The 20,255-nt window shown below is 44.2% G+C and overlaps 1 protein-coding gene across 1 annotated transcript in view; it reads right to left on the reverse strand.

Annotated features, from left to right (window-relative positions):
• Positions 1-20,255, reverse strand: part of LOC124722726 — a 484,952-nt gene that overhangs the window by 290,832 nt on the left and 173,865 nt on the right. The window lies entirely within an intron of this gene.

The raw sequence follows: 20,255 nt of genomic DNA on the forward strand, positions 1-20,255 counted from the left end.
TTAATTTTGTGAAAAATTTGTAAATTATATTAAAAAGTGAAATTACCTCCTTCTGTTTTGGTAAAGGTTAATTTTGTGAAAAATTTTAAAAATTATTTTTTCTGTGCTGTTGGGCACAAAGGGTTAGTTAATACATAACGATAAAACAAATACCGCACTAGACTAATGTGGGACTGCTCTGTCGAATGGGAACGTGAAATTCCGTTTTATAAAAAAAATTTGTTTGTCACGTGAAGCAAATCGACACTTTCCGTCAACAATGGGCTTCGAATGGAAGACGTGATGAGCAGCATTTGTTTGGGCTGACTTCAGCTACACAATACCAAAACGAAATTGTAAATATCTGCCGAAACACCACAGAAAAGGCGCCTGACGACTCTTAGGAGGAACTCCCCGCATATGCCAACGTCTGCACACAGTGATGATGAAATACAAGAAGTGTACGAACAACATGTGGAAGTTCTGCAATGTACGAAAGACGGAGAGAATCCTATTATTACGGTTGATTGGAATGCTGTGATGGGATACACATAAAAAGCTGAAGTGACATGGGGGAATGGATTAAAAAGAACTGTGAGAACTAAACTACTCAGATATAGTTTAGGATCAGTATGATTTGCATAGTATGTGAGTGTTCCATACAGCACATTCGTGTGAGAGTCATAAGTTAACCCGGTGTTCACCCATGCAAATTTTGATTTGATTATCGCGCAGAGCGCTGTCCTGAAAGTAGTACTGCCATCGCCAAAAACTCTGTTCTCTTTTTCTGTCAGCTCTTTTCTTAAACATCTGAAAACAGTCGAAGCTTCGAATCACCTAATATTTGGAACGAAGACGTTTTATCCCTTTATTTGTCGCTGGATTATTCGTTTAAAGCAGAGCTTTTTTGTCCGCCATCCTTTAACGTCTGTACTGGGCCTTAGTTTCACAAAATTATTGCCGCCCGCTGGTGGCCGAGCAGTTCTGGCGCTACAGTCTGGAACCACGCGACCGCTACGGTCGCAGGTTCGAATCCTGCCTCGGGCATGGATGTGTGTGTTGTCCTTAGGTTAGTTAGGTTTAAGTAGTTCTAAGTTCTAGGGGACTTATGACCTCAGCAGTTGAGTCCCATAGTGCACAGAGCCATTTGAACCATTTGAACAAAATTATCAATAACATAAAGTGCGCCTCTTCAGTCGTCAAATCGACACGAATTTAGGATGTTCAGTTCCCAGTAAGCTGTAATATTTACTTTCTCTTCACTATGTAAATTTCAGACAGAGCATTGCACTAGCTATTGATGCACGCTGCTTGCAAACTCGAATAAATTCATGAATGCAGAAAATTTGGCCATTTATGGCCATGTGAAGTAGCGTAGTATCGGTCTAACTATATTACAAATGAAACATAGCAATCAGTATGTTGCGCAATATTTATTACAAAAAAATAGCTCTGAGCACTATGGGACTTACTTCTGAGGTCACCAGCCCCCTAGAACTTACAACTACTTAAACCTAACGAAGCTAAGGACATCACACACATCCATGCCCGAGGCAGGATTCGAACCTGCGACCGTAGCGGTCGCGCGGTTCCAGACTGTAACCCCTAGAACCACTCGGCCACTCCGGCCGGTTTTATAACAAAAGAATCGTATTTCTGCCAGTTTGGTCAAGATATGCCAATATTTATGTGAAAAATAAAACGTATGCTACTCTTCATAGTTGTGATGCAATGTCATTGGGAAACTGTAGATACAGGGAAAAAATAGAATACTTCTAGCTTTTTTTTGTATGTTATACTGATTCGGTGGTATTATCAAAAGAATTTTCCTGGCGATGAAGTGCTGAACAGTTTTTAAGGAAAAAACACTCTTATGTTTTAATGAAAAATGTCTGTCATTTACTATTTTAAATAAACTTATCTCTGATATTTCAAAATTAAAAATGTCATAAGAAATACTAATGCATGTATTTAAAAAAGTAATGCAAAGTAACACATTTTTGCCTTCTTTGCAACTTCGAAATTTTTTTACGTACGTATGTGCAACAGGCATACGAGAAATCGCAATCATTATACATTTGTGCGGAGCGATTCAAGGACAAACGAACCCCTAACTATAGCCACAGGGAATTAACCAACGAAAAATGTTGTTACCAAACTCTATCTGACAGTTGTTTTCCGTTATACTCAACAAAATACTGTGAAACTCTCTGCAATCTATGAGAAGGGCACTACCAATTGTGGAGCGCTCTATTCTCAAATTTTCTAGCGCTTACGTTCCGATATGAGTGAATAAATATACTTGCTCCAAATTCCAGTTCCTGTTATGACAAGCAGGATAAAATCTGAGTAATTAGAGAGCACTCGGCAATTTTCTCCTCTCGTGCCACCCACAAATGGAGCAGGAAGAGGGGGAAATCATTCTTGTGCGCTATATACCCTCCGTACTTTGGCTTGTGGAGTACATACGTGAGTAGGCAAAACCGTAGCCATGACACATAAGCATACGTATTACAAGTAATACGCTGTAAAATAATATACTATTAAAAAGATTATTTTATTGATGGACTAGACGTGTGATACTCGAAGTCGTATACAGGGTGTTACAAAAAGGTACGGCCAAACTTTCAAGAAACATTCCTCACACACAAAGAAAGAAAATATGTTATGTGGACATGTGTCCGGAAACGCTTACTTTCCATGTTAGAGCTCATTTTATTACTTCTCTTCAAATCACATTAATCATCGAATGGAAACACACAGCAACAGAACGTACCAGCGTGACTTCAAACACTTTGTTACAGGAAATGTTCAAAATGTCCTCCGTTAGCGAGGATACATGCATCCACCCTCCGTCGCATGGAATCCCTGATGCGCTGATTCTGCCCTGGAGAATGGCGTATTGTATCACAGCCGTCCACAATACGAGCACGAAGAGTCTCTACATTTGGTACCGGGGTTGCGTAGACAAGAACTTTCAAATGCTCCCATAAATGAAAGTCAAGAGGGTTGAGGCCAGGAGAGCGTGGAGGCCATGGAATTGGTCCGCCTCTACCAATCCATTAGTCACCGAATCTGTTGTTGAGAAGCGTACGAACACTTCGACTGAAATGTGCAGGAGCTCCATCGTGCATGAACCACATGTTGGATCGTACTTGTAAAGGCACATGTTCTAGCAGCACAGGTAGAGTATCCCGTATGAAACCATGATAACGTGCTCCATTGAGCGTAGGTGGAAGAACAGGGGGCCCAATCAAGACATCACCAACAATGCCTGCCCAAACGTTCACAGAAAATCTGTGTTGATGACGTGATTGCACAATTGCGTGCGGATTCTCGTCAGCCCACACATGTTGATTGTGAAAATTTAAAATTTGATCACTTTGGAAGGAAGCCTCATCCGTAAAGAGAACATTTGCACTGAAATGAGGATTGACACATTGTTGGATGAACCATTCGCAGAAGTGTACCCGTGGAGGCCAGTCAGCTGCTGATAGTGCCTGCACACGCTGTACATGGTACGGAAACAACTGGTTCTCCCCTAGCACTCTCCATAAAGTGACGTGGTGAACGTTACCTTGCACAGCAGCAACTTCTCTGACGCTGACATTAGGGTTATCGTCAACTGCACGAAGAATTGCCTCGTCCATTGCAGGTGTCCTCGTCGTTCTAGGTCTTCCCCAGTCGCGAGTCATAGGCTGGAATGTTCCGTGCTCCATAAGAAGCCGATCAATTGCTTCGAACGTCTTCCTGTCGGGACACCTTCGTTCTGGAAATCTGTCTCGATACAAACGTACCGCGCCACTCCTATTGCCCCGTGCTAATCCATAAATCAAATGGGCATCTGCCAACTCCGCATTTGTAAACATTGCACTGATTGCAAAACCACGTTCGTGATGAACACTAACCTGTTGACGCTACGTACTGATGTGCTCGATGCTAGTACTGTAGAGCATTGAGTCACACGTCAGCACAAGCACCGAAGTCAACATTACCTTCCTTCAATTGGGCCAACTGGCGGCGAATCGAGGAAGTACAGTACATACTGACGAAACCAAATTGAGCTCTAACATGGAACTTAAGCGTTTCCGGACACATGTCCACATAACATCTTTTCTTTATTTATGTGTGAGAAATGTTTCCTGAAAGTTTGGCCGTACCTTTTTGTAACACCCTGTATATGAGTATGTAAGATTTATTGAAAAATACAGTACAGGTCGTAATACTGTCAATAAATAAAACTGACAAATCTGTAATATATTGTTGCCTTCGAAAGCAGTTTGTGACATATCTGTCTTAGTTGACTGTGATAGTGGAGTCAAGGGAACGGGAACGCCCTTTAAAGCGAAAGGAATAATATGAAATCTGCTTGTGATTTTTGTATTAAGGAACCGCTGTCAGCTTTACAGTGATGGGACTGGCTACGACAGTGGTGAGGTGACGAAGCACTCCGGCCACTGGGCTGAGGATGCGGTTTCCGAGAACGTCCCAGTTTCCTGAACGCTAATCGCGAACGTGTTACGCACATATACCGCACATGAGCAAATTTCCAGGAACGAGATGATATTATGAATAGCGTCAGCAGTCTTCAGCAAACGCTATCTGCTTAACAACGAATGCAACGACGCAAATTTGGAACACAAACTGAATTACAAAAAGGAAATATAATGAATTCGTCTATGTTCCAGTGAATCGGGCGTAAGATTCCCATATTTTCAAGTAATGGGACATTTTAAAGTCATTAATCGAAAAATCAGGAACAGATGATTATAAATGAAGACGTGGTAGAATTTTTATTCATAGAGGCCTATTGGAGGAGGAGAAGATTAGTTTTTAACATCCCATAGCCGATAAGTTCATGAGAGACGGAGGACAAGCCCGTATTTGGGAAGGATGGAGGAAAGCGGTCGTGCCCGTTCGAAGGAACCATCCCGGCATTTGCCTTAAGTGATTTAGGGAAATCACGGAGAACCTAAATCAGAATGCCGGACGCGCTTTGAAGCTCAAAAATGGTTCAAATGGCTCCAAGCACTATGGGACTTAAAATCTGAGGTCATCAGTCCCCTAGATTTAGAACTACTTAAACCTAACTAACCTAAGGACATCACACACATCCATGCCCGTGGCGGGATTCGAACCTGCGACGGTAGCAGCAGCGCGGTTCCGGACTGAAGCGCCTAGAACCTCTCGGCCACAGCGGTCGGCGGGGTTGAAGCGTCGTCCTCCCGAATGCGAGTCGAGTTTGCTAACCACTGCGCTACCCTGCTAGGTATGGAGGCATGCTACCAAATTATTTCCACTAGACTGAATGTTATAACTTGACTGAACACGCAGTCCTGATAGAAACACAAATGTAAAATGTTTTGGACTGAAGTCGACGGTGTTGGTACTTGAATGGTAGTTTGAAGTAGCATACATTTGCTGTAGAACCATAGTTTCATCAATTATCAAATTGTAAAAATCTACACAAGACTGGCTAATAACGTAGTTTATAATATGACAAAAGTCTGAGTATCTAAGAGAATAGATCAAAACTGAAATAAGTTGTTCCTTTCAGGATCATTAAATTCATGGTAACTGATTTCTTTTTTATTTAAGACGGAACAGTCTTTTACTTAATTATATCAATGATATTTTTAAAACTCTGATTGTGTTCCGAAATGTGACATGAAAGTGTATGTTGTTTTTTCCATGTCCTTAATTAATTTCGTCGATTAGCAGTCGACTGTTTTAACGGTAGAACATTTATTTTTATCGGTTTTCTGATTGGTGGCTCTAGATAATTTATTACATTGGATTGTCTTCCACGTCCAATACTAAATTATGCACAACTGTCAGTACAGTCAACATTCCCATGCTATCCTTTTACATTATTTTATTTTTTAATTATCACTTACTTTCCATTATATGTGATACAGTTAATATAGTGATACTGCTTACGATAGTCAGAGCTATGATTACTGCACCAGTTTAACGAAGAAAGAACTCGCTATTTAGAAGACCTGAGTCCCTACAATGTAAAAAACAAATAATAACATTGATAGCATACGTCGAACTCGAGGTGTGACAATACACAGTTTTTAGAGATACGAAAGTTAAATTCCAGAAATGCTCAAGCTCGCGCTGGTCTGAAGGCGCCCGGTAGCCGCGCGATCTATGGCGCTTTGCCACGGTTCGCGCGGCTACCCCCGTCGGAGGTTCGAGTCCGCCCTCGGCATGGGTGTGAGTGTTGTCCCTAGCGTAAGTTAGTTTAGGTTGCATTAGGTAATGTGTAAGCCAAGGACCGATGACCTCAGCAGTTTGGTCCCATAGGAACTTACCACAAATTTCCAAATGTAGTTGAAACTGGCCAAGTATTCTGTAGGAAGCATCCTATCAGACCACGTAATTAGTTCAGAAAAGAAAAGACACCACATAGGAAGAAAATTCTTCCGCAGAGGGGCTTAAACTACATTTTCCGAGCAATATGCTATCAGTTACTTCATCCAAATATATCTCATAAACAGACTCAAAGCTTTACTGTTCAGAAAACTGTAGCAAGATGAAACTTTGGGACAATCCGTAAGGCGTGTTCGTGTAGTGCAATTGCCAACGCATTGTCTGCGAAAGACAAGGATCCGGGTTGAGTTCCGGGCAGCCAGATTGTTATAACTTGTCACGTACATACGGTTGCCATATCTAGCATATCTAATTTATTTAATATAATTACTTTTTATTTAGAAACAATTACATGGAACTTGTTCGGCAGTACTAGTTGGTACACCACATTTTCCGGAAGATTTCAGCTTTTTCAGAAAGTCTTTTTCTCCTTTGCATGTTTATAAAACCGCATGCAAGTCGCCTTGTAGTTAAACTGGTACTGTAAGACTGATTCCACAGTCCTTGGCAGCAGTCAGTTTTTTTTCATCAGTCCATTAGACCACCAACAGCGAAAATATTCTTCCACTGTGGCATGGTGAACGGGATTAGAAAACAAATGCTCGCATAATTTTAGCAGTTGGCATTTGCGTTCAAGGTTTTCTGTTGCCTTAAGAAAGTAAAGCTACCTTTCTTCCACAGAGTGTTTAGACTTCTGTTCTTCCGAGTCACGCTTACTTTCTAAAAACCTCATCTTCAGATACACATATTTCTGAAAACAATTGTCGTCTGAAAGCTTCACACCACTTTTACTCAGATATATAATATTGTTTGCAATCACCATCCAGTCAGGGGTTTCAGATAGTGTCATCCAATCAAATACTTAATATTTATTAAAAGAAGCAGCCCATTTCTCTAAGTAATCAAATGCTATGGTATCGTAAACCGTTGTCCCTACCTCAGATTTTGAAATCAAATTAATTGTTTCTTGGTTAGAGTTCTCATTCTTTAATTTCACCTTGGTTTACATGCCGATGAAATTGGCAGTCTTACTTTTATTCATATATCTTTGAGTATCGATTAATATATTTCTTATTTCAGTTATCTTATTTCAATTATCTTCTCCATGTTTTTTTATATTTTTTTCAAACAGAGCCGAATTTGACAGCAGAAACATGAAGTAAATTTCACTGATCAGACTACTGAAAGAATCTGAAATTATTTTAGGTGGTCAGTCTTCGGCGTAAAAAAGTTGTTTTAATGGAATTCAAAGTTTAAGAATTCTCTCAACTGCGACATTTAAGACTCCAGCAGCGCTTGACATAGTGTTGTGAGGAATATGCACAGGTCATCCAATTCCTTCTATAATTTTTCGTAGTTCTTCTTTCATTTGGTGAAACACATTCCGCTGGCCACGTCGATGAAGCCCTCCGAAGTTGGTACTGATACTGTCTCCACAGAAAAGCGATTAATGTATGTAATGGAATTTTCAGTTTATTAAAAGTGTCTAGACAAAACTTTGCAGTTGTCTCTGATGTTTTGTTACTCACCAAATTTAACTACAACAGCGTCTGTTGGATTCCGTCAGTTTCAGTAACGTACTGAACAACTAAAGAAAACACCTTTTTGGCCTTGTGGTTCGCAACGTCGGTGCCTATGCGGTAAAACGAAACCTCTTGCAATTGCTTTATGCGTTCTGACACGGAGTGTGGTGCGAGAATATTTTTAACAATCGCTGTAGCTTTTGTCCTGGCTGTAGACGGGTTTGCAGCGACTTTGGAGTCAGGATGCATCGCGGCATTCAGTTTTACGGAACAGACAAGAGAACTAAAGGATTGATGATGCTCGGCAACTTTATAAGCTGCTGTTAGTTCTGCAGGAGCAACGAGCAGTTCTTTCTGGGTATCTTCTTTAATGATGAATGTAGTAATAGGCTTTGATGTCGATGCTACCGCGAATCTATTTGTATTATTCTACATAGAAATGTGATGCCTCACATCCGCCTTACCTCCGTGATTTACTGAGATGAAACAGCTACAAATCTCAAACAACGCTTCCTGATCCGTACGTCCTTTCCTGACAAAAGACCACTCTTTCGTTTAATCATCCGAAATGTGACACTTTCTCTTGCCATCCTTAGGCATTTTCGTAAGCTATGACAAGAACTTTGTTAGACGGAAACGGTCGACAATAACACTTTAGTCATCGAAGTAGACGTCAACATACACTTCACGCCCTGTACACCCGCAGTAAACATTTCGAACATTACGGACTTGCACTCGTTGTTCGTATTACGTTTGGAAAGAATCGTCTTATCAGATCGCTATTCAAATGGGAACTGCCCGAGTCTTCCGCGTGGTGCTGCTAAAGTAGTTCCGGCCCCGTACTACTGGAGAAGACTGGTATTTTCAAAAATGATGGCGATATATCTAGAAGATGCTTGCATCGCCGGTACAGGATACGTATCACGCAACGCCATCTGTGAGAACACCTTGTCAACATAAAATTGTTGAAATAAATATTGATTCCGTATTTCCGGATTTCCGGAAGGTTTTTGACACTGTACCACACAAGCGGCTCGTAGTGAAATTGCTTGCTTATGGAATATCGTCTCAGTTATGTGACTGGATCTGTGATTTCCTGTCAGAGAGGTCACAGTTCGTAGTAATTGACGGAAAGGCATCGAATAAAACAGAAGTGATTTCTGGCGTTCCCCAAGGTAGTTTTATAGGTCCTTTGCTGCTCCATATCCACATAAACGATTTGGGAGACAATCTGAGCAGTCGTCTTAGGTTATTTCCAGATGACGCTGTCGTTTATTGACTAATAAAGTCATCAGAAGATGGAAACAAACTGCAAAACGATTTAGAAGAAATTTCGGAATGGTGCGAAAAGTGGCAATTGACCTTAAATAACGTTGGTTGGTTGTTTGGAGAAGGAGACCAGACAGCGTAGCGTGGTCATCGGTCTCATCGGATTAGGGAAGGATGGGGAAGGAAGTCGGCCGTGCCCTTTCAGAGGAACCATCCCGGCATTTGCCTGGAGTGATTTTAGGGAAATCACGGAAAACCTAAATGAGGATGACCGGACGCGGGATTGAACCGTCGTCCTCCCGAATGCGAGTCCAGTGTCTAACCACTGCGCCACCCCTTAAATAACGAAAAGTGCTAAAAGGAACTCTTTAAACTTCGGTTACACGATAAATCAGTCTAATCTAAAAGCTGTAAATTCAACTAAATACCTAGGTATTACAATTACGAACAACTTAAATTGGAAGGAACAAATAGAAGATGTTGTGGGAAAGGCTAATCAAAGACTGCGTTTTATTGGCAGGACACTTAGAAAATGTAACAGACCTACTAAGGAGACTGCCTACACTACGCTTGTCCGTCCTCTTTTTAGAATACTGCTGCTTACCTGATAGGACTGACGGAGTACATCGAAAAGGTTCAAAGAAAGGCAGCACGTTTTGTATTATCGCGAAATATGGGAGACGGTGTCACAGAAATGATACAGGATTTGGACTGGAAATCATTAAAAGAAAGGCGTTTTTCGTTGCGACTTTCTCCTCCGAATGCGAAAATATTTTGTTGACACCGACCTACATAGGGAGGAACGATCACCACGAAAAAGTATGGGAAATCAGAGCTCGTACGGTAAGATATAGGTGTTCATTCTTTCCACGCGCTATACGAGATTGGAGTAATAGAGAATTGTGAAGGTGGTACGATGAACCCTCTGCCAGGCATTTAAATGTGATTTGCAGAGTATCCATGTAGATGTAGATGAATAAGTGTAACTAAGGCTGCGTTTACATGTTGCGCTAACAGATTGCATTACTTCAGTACTTGTGCCCAGCTCGTAACAGCATTTTGCAAATCGGGACAAATGGTTCAAATGGCTCTGAGCACTATGGGACTTAACATCTGTGGTCATCAGTCGTTTAGAACTTAGAACTACTTAAACCTAACTAACCTAAGGACATCACACACATCCATGCCCGAGGCGGGATTCGAACCTGCGACCGTAGCAGTTGCGCGGCTCCGGACTGAGCGCCTAGAACCGCGAGACCACCGCGGCCGGCGCAAATCGGGACAAAGTTGGGTCTTGTAGGGATGTTGGGACAAGAAGGTCCATAACGGTGACGCTCCCCATGTATCGGGACGGTTGGCAACGCTACACATACACTAGTGTTTACGGAAATTGTAACACGAAGAAGGAACGTGATGGCCTGGACAGCAGTAGTGCCCATAGTTATTCTAAGTGAGCCTGCATATTCCTCACCGCTTGCTGGTGGGCACTGTTCTGCTGAAGTATGAGATACGGAGTTGCCTATTTATTTATTTAGCGTATGCCAAGTACAAATCACGTTTATAGAGAAATAAGCTGCTACAATATCTTTATAACTTTGGCACTAAAAACAAGACATAAAGAATTAAATACAATTATGTCATGAACAACATATCCATAATTACAAATTAACATTTAGGTTTTTAATATATTGAACTGCACTTCGAGTCGCATCCAGGAAGTCCGTTGTTTGACCTGAGTAGGCTCTCAGAGGGCACTCTGCAATGATGTGCCGGATCGTCTGCTTCTCAGCGCCGCAGTCGCACTTTGGAGATGGTGCTCTTCCCCATTTGTGTAGAGAGTCCGCACATCGACCGTGGCCCGTCCTGATCCTGTTGAGGATGGTCCAGGTTCTACGTGGTAAGCCAAAGCCTGGAGGTCTGTTCGACGGTTTCAGTAACGTGTTTACCTGTGGTGGTGCTGATTCTTCCCATTCCACTTTCCAGCGTTATCAAGACAGAAACCATTTTCCTCCAGGTCTTTGGCCCTTATAAGAGGTGGATGTCTAGAGCGCAATCTATCTCTGTCAATGCCATTGCTCAAAGCGTGAATCGGAAGTTTCGGGTTGTCTTGTATTTTTTTAAATTCTCTGAGAAGCGCATGTTCTCTTCGTAAGTGAGGTGGCGGTATGTGGCTCAGTGCAGGTGGGGGTTGATTTTATTGTACCTGAAATAATCCTCATAGTTTGGTTCAGTACTGTGTCCACCATCTTGGTGTGAGCGCTCTTTAGCCAAACAGGGGAACAGTACTCTGCCGCAGAGTAGACAAGTCCCAAAGCAGAGCATCGCAAGGCAGAGGCGGAGGAGCCCCGGCTGGTACCACATAGTTTCTGAATGATATTGTTCCTAGTACGGATTTTTGCAGCAGTGTTGATGAGGTGTTGTTTGTACCTCAGGGTTCTATCTAATGTCACTTCCAGATATTTTGGATTTTTATTATAAGGCAGAATATTGTTATCAAAATATATCTTAAGGCGTCTGTTAGCCAATTTATTATTCAGGTGGAAACACATAGCCTCAGTTTTAGTTGGACTAGGTTGTAGTCTCCATTCACGAAAGTACGTTCCCAGCAAGGACAAGTCGCTTGTCAGAACAGTCTCAGTATGTTCCATATCTCGATGTTGCGTAGCTATGGCCCAGTCATCTGCATATCCAAACTTTTCAGATTTAGTACTAGGCATTTCGGCTATATACATGCTGAAAAGTAGCGGTGCCAGGACTGATCCTTGGGGCAAGCCATTATTGAGCTTCATTGTTTTGCTCCTATCATTTCCAAGTATCACCTGGAATGGTCTGTTGCAGAGCATCTCGTTGGTAAGGTTAGCCATTTTCAAACATGGCACGATGCGGAGTAGTTTGTAAATCAGGCCTTGCCTCTATACAGTATCATAAGCCGCTGTCAGGCCTATAAATATCACGGATGTTTTTTCTTGTCTTTGAAAGCCTGCCTCGATGTAGGAAGTTAGTGAAAGGACTTGATCTGTGCAGCTCCTGTTTGGCCGGAAGCCTGCTTGTTCCACAGGCATACGCTTTAGGATATCTGGACTTATTCTGTTACATATAAGTCTCTCCAGTAGTTTGTAGATCATGCTAAGAAGGGCAATTGGGCGGTAGTTGTTTGGTTGGTCATTCGGTTTACCTGGTTTCAGTATCGCTATGATTTTTGCTTTCTTAAGGGTATTTGGTATTCTTCCAGTTTCCACCATGCTGGAGAAGAACTGTGCAAGCCATAATTTTGCGAATTTACCGCAGTGAATCAGAAACTCTGGATGAATTCCATCAAAACTTGGGGCTTTCCGTGGCTTGATGTCTCTCAGAGCCAGTGTTATCTCTTCGATTGAGAAGGACTGCGAGTGTAGTGAATTGTTTCCTACTAAAGATTTCAACTTTTTAAGTTCCTTTTTAACTTTTATGGTATGAGCTCGATCCCCTGGAGCTCTAGAGGTTTTACTGATGTGCGCCGCAACTGTGTTTGGAGAAACAGAGCTGGTTGGTCGTTGGTTCCTGCTACTGCCACCAAGCTTCCGAAGTAGCGACCACGCCTTTCTGCTTGATTTTGTGAAGTCCATTTCCTCAACAGTCTCTATTCATTTAGTGCGCCTGGCAGCGTCCAGACTGTGCAATAAGTCATCTGCAATCTCCCTATCCCCATGCTCTGGGAACTGTTTATAGAGGCGCTCACTCTCTTCGTTCCACCCCGGCACGTATTCTTTTCTAAATCCCCGGGGAATGCTGTTCTTAGCTGAGCTGATGACTGCTCCCACAAATCTTTTGTAATTTTTATAAGTTGGAGGTATCCATCCAAGGCGTTTATCAAGTTTTTCTGAGAAAGTAGCCCAGTCCGCTTTCCCAAAGTTCCATCTGGGCCGAGGATACGAGGAAATTAGGGGGATAGTAAGGCCTATTTCTATGAGCACCGGACGATGTTGGGAGTGAGGGAAGTCCCCAAGTATTCTGCGGGAGGCTGATATAGGTTTGTTATTAGTGTCAGCCGTAACAAAGCATATATCAGGGTGGGTTTCAGTTCCCCATGCAGCTGACTTAAATGTACTTTTGTCTTTGGCGTCAAAGATTAGCTGTGTATTGCAATCTTCAGCCCATTTCACCAAGTCTTCACCATTCTGGTCAGATGTGCGATATTTCCACAGTTCGTGCTGGCTGTTGAAGTCACCCACATATATTGTGGGGTGAGGCAGGGGTTGTAGAACTTGTGGAGGCCACGAGTGGCCTGGAGATTTGTAGATGTCGTTTACTGTTAGTTCACCTACTTTTACAGTAACTTCGTGGATATCACATGTGGTAGATTTAGAAATAAGGACTGCATCCTCTATGTCCTTCCTAACGTACGTTGCTGTACCATAATGCCTGTGATGTGTAGCAACTATCAGGTCATACCCCATTATTTTACCTCTCGATCTTAGCTGCTCATCGTTTTCTGTAAGGGTCTCCTTGATTGCAACTATGTCAATGTTGTACAATGTTAAAATTTTATGCATTTATTGGCATTTGGCTTTACTTGTGCCTTCAATATTAAGTTGGCAGACTCGTACGATCGCTCCGAGCTGTCTAACCAACTTGCCCTCAGAAGGACACTCAGCATTCCGTTTTCTGTGAGTCATCGTGATTTGATTATGACCAGATCGTTTACCGATTGTCTGGTCACCAGTATGGTGCTAGTTCATTTAGCGTTACCCAGGGTGCACGTGTAGTTTTCAACTACGGACGTGAACTACACTCCTGGAAATTGAAATAAGAACACCGTGAATTCATTGTCCCAGGAAGGGGAAACTTTATTGACACATTCCTGGGGTCAGATACATCACATGATCACACTGACAGAACCACAGGCACATAGTCACAGGAAACAGAGCATGCACAATGTCGGCAGTAGTACAGTGTATATCCACCTTTCGCAGCAATGCAGGCTGCTATTCTCCCATGGAGACGATCGTAGAGATGCTGGATGTAGTCCTGTGGAACGGCTTGCCATGCCATTTCCACCTGGCGCCTCAGTTGGACCAGCGTTCGTGCTGGACGTGCAGACCGCGTGAGACGACGCTTCATCCAGTCCCAAACATGCTCAATGGGGGACAGATCCGGAGATCTTGCTGGCCAGGGTAGTTGACTTACACCTTCTAGAGCACGTTGGGTGGCACGGGATACATGCGGACGTGCATTGTCCTGTTGGAACAGCAAGTTCCCTTGCCGGTCTAGGAATGGTAGAACGATGGGTTCGATGACGGTTTGGATGTACCGTGCACTATTCAGTGTCCCCTCGACGATCACCAGTGGTGTACGGCCAGTGTAGGAGATCGCTCCCCACACCATGATGCCGGGTGTTGGCCCTGTGTGCCTCGGTCGTATGCAGTCCTGATTGTGGCGCTCACCTGCACGGCGCCAAACACGCATACGACCATCATTGGCACCAAGGCAGAAGCGACTCTCATCGCTGAAGACGACACGTCTCCATTCGTCCCTCCATTCACGCCTGTCGCGACACCACTTGAGGCGGGCTGCACGATGTTGGGGCGTGAGCGGAAGACGGCCTAACGGTGTGCGGGACCGTAGCCCAGCTTCATGGAGACGGTTGCGAATGGTCCTCGCCGATACCCCAGGAGCAACAGTGTCCCTAATTTGCTGGGAAGTGGCGGTGCGATCCCCTACGGCACTGTGTAGGATCCTACGGTCTTGGCGTGCATCCGTGCGTCGCTGCGGTCCGGTCCCAGGTCGACGGGCACGTGCACCTTCCGCCGACCACTGGCGACAACATCGATGCACTGTGGAGACCTCACGCCCCACGTGTTGAGCAATTCGGCGGTACGTCCACCCGGCCTCCCGCATGCCCACTATACGCCCTCGCTCAAAGTCCGTCAACTGCACATACGGTTCACGTCCACGCTATCGCGGCATGCTACCAGTGTTAAAGACTGCGATGGAGCTCCGTATGCCACGGCAAACTGGCTGACACTGACGGCGGCGGTGCACAAATGCTGCGCAGCTAGCGCCATTCGACGGCCAACACCGCGGTTCCTGGTGTGTCCGCTGTGCCGTGCGTGTGATCATTGCTTGTACATCCCTCTCGCAGTGTCCGGAGCAAGTATGGTGGGTCTGACACACCGGTGTCAATGTGTTCTTTTTTCCATTTCCAGGAGTGTAGCTTTTGCCTGAAGGTGGGACAGTACCTTGGGCTCTGCAATCTTTCCGGCGTGGGCATCAGATTGGTTTCCTTTTGAAGCGAAATTCATTCTAAACCACTACGTTTTACAACTTAAAATGCCAACTCCAGTGTTCATGTGCTGACTGGGTCTGAGTTGGTTTTGATTTATTGGACAAAGGAAGGCAATGTAACGGAATTTAGATGACCAGTTAGTAGAGGGCGGCGTCGAACTGTCGACGCAGCAAGGTCCACATAAGTTACAGTGCTCCAATCGAGATTTAACGCTGTGATTGAAGCAGTGCAGACTGTAACGACTCTACTGACTAGATGGGAATCACACCGCACTGCAGTCACATAGAGTGGTTCGGATCCCACGTTCCGATACACATGACTTTCTTCTCTCCACTATTTACACCCTCTCCCCCACTCTCTCTCTCTCTCTCTCTCTGTCTCTCTCTCTCTCTCACACACACACACACACACACACACACACACACACACACACACGCACGTGGGATTTACACGTTAGATGTAGCATGGGAAGTTACGGTTACCACAAAATAAGGATATCTGTAAATTTTTGGGATCCTGTGCACACGAAAACATTGGAGTCTACGACTCCAGTATTAACGAGTCACAACTGAAACCATTCCATTCTGAAGTTGGTTGCACACTATTCTCTCAATGGCTGCCGTAATAGGCTCTTCAACACGCTACATGATGCCTCCAGGCACGCACAATGAGTGGACAATGTGATCCTTCCCATCTTTTCGAACTACGATTAACAGACCCCACCGTTTTGCATCTGCCTCCTCTTGACATGGGACACAGGAGCCTTTCACACCCGGGAAGTGTGTCTTAAAGGCTCAGTTTCAGTTTTACTGGAAACAGCACCTCGAACTTGTTGGTTAGAGGAGTCGGTGATGATGATGTTTGGCTTGTGGAGCGCTCAACTGCGAGATCATCAGGGCCCATACAAAGTCCCAATTTTTACACAGTCCAATTTTTTTATTACCCAATCCAATCTAACCACTGTCACGAATGATGATGATGATCAGATGGTGAGGACAACACAAACACCCAATCCCCGGGCAGAGAAAATCCCCAACCCCGCCGGCAATCGAACCCGGGACTGCGTGATCCAGAGGTAGCAACGCTCGCCACTAGACCACGAGCTGCGGACAAAGGAATCGGTGTAGAACCTTGAGTTCTCACTGGTTCCTGCCTCCCCTGAACAGATAACCTTCACCTAGCACTGACACGCTACTAAGTCAGTTGGACTGGTTTTGTTACGAGGTACGTCCACAAAGTAAATTCCGTTTGGTTATATAAAACAAAAGTGTACACATACAGAAAAAATATATATTGACAAAAATCTACAACTGTTAAATTACTTTTCTACATAGCTTCCGAAATTTTGTAGGCACTTGTCATAGCGTGGCACAAGTTTTTGTATGCCTTCTTCATAGCGGGAAGCCGCTTGTGTATTCAACCATGTGGTAAACATGTTATTTCAGCTCGTCATCATCTTTGAAATGTTGACCACCAAGGACAGATTCTAGGTGTCAGAAGAGATGAAAGTCGCTAGGAGCGAGGTCCGTGCTGTACGGAGGATGATCAAACGCGTCCCAGTGAAATTCCCGTTAGAGTTGTTTGGTCACATTCGCCGAGTGATGTCGGGCATCATCATGAAAAAAAAAAAAAAATTGGTAGCAATCCTCGGCGCTTGTTCTGTATTGCGCGGCGCAATTTCTTAATGAACTCTCAGTAACCATGTGCATTGATTGTTTGGCTTCGTGGTAAGAAATCAGTCAGCAAAATGCCTTTTCTGTCCCAACGGTGCACATGACTTTTCGAGGGGTCAAGATTTGCTTAGGCTTAATCTTCGTTATGGATGAAGTGTGCCTCCATTCCATTGACTGCTGTTTTTTTCAGGGGTGTCGTACGATACCCAAGTTTCATCCCCCGTGACTATCCGAGAAAGAAAACCATCGCCTTCTTCATTGTAGCGTGTCAAGAACTGAAGAGCACTGCCCATCCGTTGTTATTTGTGTTGTTCAGTAAGAATTTTGGGTACCCAACGAGAGCAACGTTTTCGAAATTTCAGTTTTTTAGTAACAGTTTCATGAATTAGTGATCATGAGATCTGTAGAACTTCCATAGCAAGGGCACTAAGTGCAAACTTACGGTTGTGCTTAATCTTCTCTTCAATTGTGTGAACCAGTTCATTAGTAACCACAGACGGGTGTCCACTTCGTTCTTCATCGTGCACTTGATCACGTCCTTCATTGAACAGTCTGACCCATCTTCTAACCACTGAATCACTCATAGCATTTTGTCCGTAAACCTCGCATATTTGCCGATGAATTTCCTTTGGTTTAACTTTCTTTGCATTTAGAAAACGAATCACAGATCTGATTTCACACGCGGCGGCAGTTTCAATTACGTCTGACATTATAAAGAAGCACTATAAAGCACATGTCGGCAGCAGCGATCTGAAAATGGCGTAAATGTCTTCTCCTTGAGTCAGAGTAACTGCCACGCATGCTCGGAACTGCAATCGTTGGGCTGCCGCGGATAGAAATAGTAACGGAACTTACTTTGTGGACCACCCTCGTATGTTCTGCACTTCCTGTAGAAGAGGTGTTATCCACAGTAGATAACAGTGCTTTAGGTACCTTCGGTATTTCTGGTACATGTACACTATGTGATGACAAGTATCTGAGACACCTATGAGTGGACATTAATATGGGATGTGTCTAAAATGGTTCAAATGGCTCTGAGCACTATGGGACTTGGTAGCTGAGGTCATCAGTCCCCTAGAACTTAGAACTACTTAAACCTAACTAACCTAAGGACATCACGCACATCCATGCCCGAGGCAGGATTCGAACCTGCGACCGTAGCGGTCGCGCGGTTCCAGACCGAAGCGCCCAGAACCGCTCGGTCACACCGGCCGTTGGATGTGTCTATCTTCGTCTTTATGACAGCTTGAACTCTGCTGAGGACAACGTCATGGTGAATGTCTGTGGAGGAATGGCAGCCCATTCCTCCTCAAGAGCCGAAACCAGAGAAGGTGGTGATTTTGAACGTTGGGGTCTGGAGCGAACTTTCTAACTTACCCCAAAGGTGTTCCATTGGATTGACGTCGGGACTACGGCAATTCCAACGCATTTCAGGAATGTTAGAGTCAATGAAACATTGTCTCACAGATGTTGCTTTATGATTCATGATTCACGCTGATATAAAGTAATGGTCTCCAAACTGTTACCCTACTCTACGCAGTACACACCGCTGCAACATGTGTTCGTACCCTACCGCATTTAGAAGTGTTAAGCGTAATAAGGGGACTACAGTGTAACGAGAGAAAACACCTCCACAACGCAACTGCACACTATAGACTGTGCCTATAAAAACTGTCAGGGCGCTTTTGGAGATGGAACAGAAGCGTCGGAAGCCTGTGGGACTCGACCGTCGGGTTGCACACCTGACGGGCCCGCTTCGAACCTGTCTCCCATTTGACCGGCAAAGGAGAGGGTCGGCGGCAGTTTCTGTATAAGGGCAGGCGGCGGACGCGCGTGAATCACGCATTGGCGTCACGTGTGCTCTGTGGCCGGGACTTAATACCAGTCACGCCGCTTGCAGAACAATGGAACGCGACGCCCGCTGCCTCCGCGCTAATCACAAGGTCCCCGCTTACATTAATATTGATATCTGTTAACGAATTTCTCGCGCTTAGAGGCAGATCGCGCTAATTAAAATGCCACACTGGTTGGACCGAGCAAGGTGGTGCAGTGGACTCGCATGAGGGAGAATAGTTCTTCAGATTACCACTCGACCATTCAGGTGTAGGTTCTCCCTTGTTACGCTAAAGTGTTGAACTCCTTTGAAACTGACACAGCCGACTGCTCCCGCCGTCCTTCAGCAACGCGGCTTGTGCTTCGTCTCTGATCATATCGTCGTCTACGGGACATTAAACCCTTATCTCCCTTCCATGATCGTCGGAGATTGCTGGTTTGGCGGTTATCCATTTTCTTATAATAATCCATAGATGGTACTTTACTGCAGACAACTGCATGACCACCCATAATCCGAGACTGATGCTAATCCTGTTCGATAACACCTGCAAGCGTACTGAGAATAGCAGTTTTCATGTTATGTTTCCTTGGGGCATATTCGACTAAAACAAATATTGTGTCGATAAGTATTCAAAATTATGATAGCCTTCGTGTCGGCAAACGAAGAAATATGTTTCCTGTGTGACAGTTCTCATCGTTAGATGTCCGATGACATTCTGGCCAGTGATTCAGTGTTGACTGAAGACATGATCAGGACGGCGGGGTGGTAGTCGGAAGGGTAATCGTCGCGTGAATTATACGGAGGGGATCGTTCAGCTTATGAGGTGGGAGTATGTAAACATATCGGAAATTCGACACGCGGACCGCTGACGAGCCAGCGGGGAAGGAGAAATGTGCGCACCTCATGGTGAAAGCAGACACGATGGACAGAACGACATAGCATGTAGGGAAAAGCATGCGGAATACACAAAGGGAGCGGTTAAATATGCTGCAGGCGAGAAATGATTTTATTTATTGGCTTTTGGTTTCACTACTATACAGCTAACCACAGTTTACACACGTCAGTAACAACTGTCAGTTTTGACCACTGTGTACAAATTTAAATCCTTTGGCCAACGAACAGCCGTTAATCCGGTAGATAGATTCAAACAGAGCAATTCTTCTCACATGTTCAGTTCGTACTTGGAGTTCACCAGCTCGCCTAAAACAGGACCTCTAAAAGGTATTAACAGGAGTTTTCAAATAGAAAGTAAGTAAGTAGAAGAGCCGATAGAATACGTGATTCTGTTCCAACAACGAATTGTCGGTGGATGGGCTTTTAGCCGCGTCTGTGCA

The sequence above is a fragment of the Schistocerca piceifrons genome, chromosome X (assembly GCF_021461385.2).
Source record: "Schistocerca piceifrons isolate TAMUIC-IGC-003096 chromosome X, iqSchPice1.1, whole genome shotgun sequence".
Taxonomy (NCBI): Eukaryota; Metazoa; Arthropoda; class Insecta; order Orthoptera; family Acrididae; genus Schistocerca; species Schistocerca piceifrons.